This window comes from Gorilla gorilla, chromosome 18 (assembly GCF_029281585.2).
Source record: "Gorilla gorilla gorilla isolate KB3781 chromosome 18, NHGRI_mGorGor1-v2.1_pri, whole genome shotgun sequence".
Taxonomy (NCBI): domain Eukaryota; kingdom Metazoa; phylum Chordata; class Mammalia; order Primates; family Hominidae; genus Gorilla; species Gorilla gorilla.
This window is the reverse complement of record NC_073242.2, coordinates 17,758,411-17,763,984: the sequence shown is the minus strand read 5'-3', so window position 1 is coordinate 17,763,984 and position 5,574 is coordinate 17,758,411. Positions and strand designations below refer to the sequence as shown.

General features: G+C 44.7%; 1 pseudogene; it reads right to left on the bottom strand.

Moving 5' to 3' along the window:
• Nucleotides 1-461: 461 nt before the first annotated feature.
• LOC101132647 (SREBP regulating gene protein-like) lies at nt 462-1,571 on the bottom strand (annotated as a pseudogene).
• Nucleotides 1,572-5,574: the final 4,003 nt, after the last annotated feature.

Here is a 5,574-nt window from a genome sequence, read left to right as displayed (position 1 = left end):
GTAATCCCAGCTACTCAGGAGGCTGAGGCAGGAGAATGGGTTGAACCCGGGAGGCAGAGGTTGCAGTGAGCCCAGATCGCGCCACTGCACTCCAGCCTGGGCGACAGAGCTAGACTCTGTCTCAAAAAAAAAAAAAAAAAAAAAAAAAAACCTGAAAGTGACACCAGCCCCCTGACAACACAAGTCACAGGTCCTTGTGCAGTCCCAGGGTTGAGTGGTCCAAGAAAGCTACTACCTGAGCCCAGCCTGAGGTTTCATCTTTCCCGAATGGGATCAGGTAGAGGGTCCATGCTGCTTTGCAGAAGATTTGCATCTGGTAAGCCCAGGTGGTGAGTGAAGCCAAAGATGACAACACGAGAACATGTCAAAGCCAAGGTTTCCTCGTGCTGAAGCCAGGCCTTAGGAGGCAAGTTCTTTGGTGGGGCCTCTTTGCCCAAGCTGGAGCAAGTACCCTGTACCTGTCATGCAGGGAAGAGCTTGGGTGGGCTTTCTACTTAGCAAGACTTTGCTATGGAGTCCTGGTAGGTGTTCTCATGTTGCATGCTCTGAGATGAGGTCCTGCATGTGGCCAGGCACAACTCAAAGTGTTCTTCGACTGCTATGAAGAGGTTCTGGAAAGCCACAGCTGCCCGACTGGGGAAGCACTCCAAGAGAAGCTGCTTGTTGGGCAGCAGCCGCTGGACCAGCAGCCATCACAGCAGTATTGCTTTGTGCCAGAGACATTGATGTTACAGCAGCCGCTGGGCCAGCAGCCATCGCAGCAGTACTGCTTTGTTCCAGGGACGTTGATGTTGCAGCAGCCCCTGGGCGAGCAGCCATCGCAGCAGTACTGCTTTGTTCCAGGGACGTTGATGTTGCAGCAGCCCCTGGGCGAGCAGCCATCACAGCAGTATTGCTTTGTGCTGGGGCTGTTGGTGTTACAGCAGCTGCTGGGCCAGCAGCCATCACAGCAGTATTGCTTTGTTCCAGGGATGTTGATGTTGCAGCAGCTGCTGGGCCAGCAGCGGCTGGGCCAGCAGCGGTTGGGCCAGCAGCTGTGGCAGCAGTATTGCTTTGTGCTAGGGACATTGATGTTGCAGCAGCAGTTGGGCCAGCAGCCATGGCAGCAGTATTGCTTTGTTCCAGGGATGTTGATGTTGTAGCAGCCACTGGGCCAGCAGCCATGGCAGCAGTATTGCTTTGTTCCAGGGATGTTGATGTTGCAGCAGCCACTGGGCCAGCAGCCATGGCAGCAGTATTGCTTTGTGCTAGGGTCGTTGATGTTGCAGCAGCCATCCACCAGCAAATCCTTCCTCTCACAAACATAGTTCATCTATGATGTGGTGCTCCCCTCAGATGGAGTGGTGGCACTGATTGCTGGGGTGACTGCCATTGCCCGAGTTAAACTGCACTTTACACGGAATGGGCTGATCATGGTCTTGAACCTAGAGGAGATTCCTCTCTTTCACTGTCCTCTCCTCCTGCTTGAAGGTGCTCCTGAGGAAGTAGATGAGTGACAGCTCAAAGACCAGGGCGAGCACCCACCTCCTCCGTAGACATCGGTGCTAAACCGTGGCCTCCTGGTTCACCATCCTGTGTTGTGGAACATGGCAGGCCCGAGGCTCCTACACACCCCGCAGCCCCATCCCTTGAGGCAGGCACTGACCCCGTGGCCCGTGGCCGAGTCCTAGGTTTATTTTTCTTATCCCATATATCAGAATTTAATTCCTTTTTATGATAAATGATATTCCAAGGCATGTTCCTTTCTTTCTTTGGTAGCCATCCTAATTGGTGTGAAGTGGTATCCCATTGTGGTTTGTTTTGTTTTGTTTTTTGTTTTTAAAAATTATTATTATTTTTTTGAGAGGAGTCTCACTCTGTCACCAGGCTAGAGTGCAGTGGCGCGACCTTGTCTCACTGCAACCTCTGCCTCCTGGGTTCAAGTGATTCTCCTGCCTCAGCCTCCTGTGCAACCTCTGCCTCCTGGGTTCAAGTGATTCTCCTGCCTCAGCCTCCTGAGTAGCTGGGATCATAGGTGCCTGCCACCACACCTGGCTAATTTTTTATTTTTAGTAGAGACAGGGTTTCACCATGTTGGCCAGGATGGTCTTGATCTCTTGACCTTGTGAACCGCCCACCTCAGCCTCCCAAAATGCTGGGATTACAGGTGTGAACCACCCTGCCTGGTCCGCATTGTAGTTTTGAGTTGTGTTTCCTTAGTGATGAATGATGTTGAGCTGATTGGCCATTTGTGTATCTTCTCTGGAGAAATGTCTATTCAAGTCCTTTGTTCATTTTTGAACTGTGCTGTTTGTTTTTTGTTGTTGTTAAGTTATAGGAGTTCTTTACATATTCTGAATATTAATTCTTATAAGGTATATGATTTGCAAATTTTCCTCTTATTTGGTGGGTTGTCTTTTCACTCTTTTGATAATGTCCTTCGATCCAAAAAAATTATAATTTGATGAAGTCCAGTTCATGTATTTTTTCTTTGTTGCCTGTGCTTTTGCTATCATATTTCAGACATTATTGCCAAATACAATGCCATAAAAATTTTCCTACATGTTTTCTTCTAAGAGGTTTGTAGTGTTAGCTCTTATATTTAGGTTTTTGATCCATTTTGAGCTACATTTTGTAAGTAGTATAAAGGAGCCAACTTTATTTTTTTGTATGTGAATATCTAGTTTTACCAGCCCCATTTACTGAAAAGATGACCCTTTTCCCCTATTAAAAATCATTAGGCCATATATGTAAGAGTTTATTTCTAGGGTCCTTATTGTATTCCTTTGGTGTAGATGTCTGTCCTTATACCAGTACTACACTGTTTTGATTACTGTAGCTTTGCAGTAAGTTTTGCAATCAGAAAGAAACTTTTCTTCCAAGAAAAGTTGGTTTAATTCACATGAGATGAAAATTAAAATGTGGGTAAGTCTTAGATTGGTTAACGCAGAGGAAGTAGCACTCAAGCTATTTTGAAGACCAAAGTTCATCATCTAAGCTACAGTCCTCCTCAGAGCTCATGCCCACCAATCTTTAATATTACAAATGGAGGAAGGGTAGGGATGGAGACCAAGGATAGTGCTGGCAAGGGTATGAATTGGTCCGACCTTTTTGGAGGGCATTTGGGAATAAGAATCACATCACTTGGATATGGGTTACTGTTTGACCCAGGAATTATGTTTTCAGGTAGAGTAATAACAAATGGACTTACACAGAAATTTTCCGGCAAAGATGTTCAACCCACATTGTTAGCATAGCAATGAACAACAAAAAAAGTTTGAGTGGCACTGGCTAAATTATGGTGCAACCATACAATGGGATACCCGTTGGCTGTTAGAAACACGTGTTGAAGCCTATTTGTAGACATGAAAAGATGATAAGTGTTTAAATTTGAAAAAAAAAACACCATTATATGTACTATGCAATTTCACAATTGTCAGATTTGGAGATCATAAAATATCCAAACACACACACACACACACACACACACACCCCCCCCCACACACACACACACACCCACACACACTCTGGAAGGGTAGATGCTATTACTAATAGTAGTTATATTAGGTCTGGCTTTCCAAAAGCAGGTCCTAAGAGAAGGATTCACATGCAACAGATTTTTTATTAATTAATTAATTAATTTTTTTTTTGAGATGGAGTCTTGCTCTGTTGCCAGGCTGGAGTGCAGTGGTGCGATCTCAACTCACTGCAAACTCCGCCTCCTGGGTTCAAGTGATTCTCCTGCCTTAGCCTTCTGAGTACCTGGGATTACAGGCGCCCACCACCATACCTGGCTAATTTTTTGTATTTTTAGTAGAGACGGGGTTCACCATATTGGCCAGGATGGTCTCAATCTCCTGACCTTGTGATCCGCCTGCTTCAGCCTCCCAAAGTGCTGAGATTACAGGCATGAACCACCACGCCGGCCACAACAGATTTATTAAGGGAGTGCTTCCAGGAGAAACTCGTAAGGGAGTGGGAGAAACAGGACAAAAAAGGATAGGAAGCAAAGCCAGCATGCAATTTTAGGCCAAGTCCCATAGAGCAGGGGTCCCCAACTGGTCTACGGGACCAATACCTGTCCATGGACTATTAGGAGCTGGGCTGCACAGCAGGAGATGAGTGGTGGGTGAACGAGTAAAGCTCCATCTGTATTTACAGCCACTTCCCATTGCTTACATTGCTGCTTGAACTCCACCTCCCGTTGGATCATTGGCAGCATTAGATTCTCATAGGATCACAAATCCTACTGTGAACTGCGCATGTGAGGGATCTAGGCTGCGAGCTCCTTATGAGAATCTAATGCCTGATGATCTGTCACTGCCTCCGATCACCTCCAGATGTGATTTTCTAGTGAAAGACAAACAAGCTCAGGGCTCCCACTGATTCTACATTATGGCGAGTTGTACAATTATTTCATTATGTATTACAATGTAGTAATAATAGAAATAAAGTGCACAATAAATGTAATGCACGTGAATCATCCCAAAACCATGTCCCCACCATCCATGGAAAAATTGTCTTCCACAAACGTGGTCCCTGATGCCAAAAAGGTGGGGACCCCTGCCATAGAGGATAACTTCAGCCTGATCTCACAGAGAAACTCTAAGTGTAAATTACACCCTAGGTTTATTCTAACCCAAGGCAAGGAAGCTGGGCTTTCAAACTCCTTCACTCAGTAGTCATTGGTTAAAGGCCACCCTGGGCAGGGATGTAAAATTCCCAGACATGATGAATGCAGCTGCTCCAGTAGCCTGAAGGCAGGCCTCCGAGGCAAAGCCACAGGTGCAGGCCATTGGGAGCAAAAGCTTACCAATGTTGAGGAAGAGATGTGAAGAAATGGTAAAGGGATTTTAGGGGATGTGAGTGGAGCATGCCATTTAGCATTCTTTACATTTTTGTAGATGAGGAAAATGCATTATTTTTGTAATAACAACATGTCATTTAAAAATTACTGTTGAACAAATACCTTTCAAAGTCCTCTACAATCTCACATCTATTTCACAGAATTATGTTTAGTATTCTGCGGGGGGAAAAAAGGCTTTTTCTTCTTGGCTGAGTCTGTATATTAAAAATAAAGAAAAAAAGGCTTTTTCTCATAGCCCTGCTGCAGTGACTGTCTTGGCAATATTCTAATAAAGCTATGAGCCTTCAAAATCCTTACCCCAGAGACCAACCTATTATCATTAAGAGTAATAAATATAGTCAAAACAATCATGACAACAATGACATGTGGAACTATCCTGTACATTAATATTGATAATAATAGTGACATGTATTGGAGTGCTGTATGGGCTGGGTCCTGGGTGAAGCACTTTACATGCATTATCTCATTAAATTATCTGAATAATCCTATTAGTTAGTTACAGTGATTATGCCCATTTCCCAGATGTGAAAACTAAGGGCCAAAAAACGTTAAGTAATTTGCTCCAGCAAAACCAATAAAAGGCAGAGTCTGGACTCAGCTCAGGTTTGCCTGGTGCCAAAGCTCATGTTTGAAATCTCTGCACTGTGATATATCCCAATCCATGTGCTTCTCTTATATTTTAAGAAACATTAAGTCTTGAATTCTGATCATGGGCCAGTTCTTCTGTT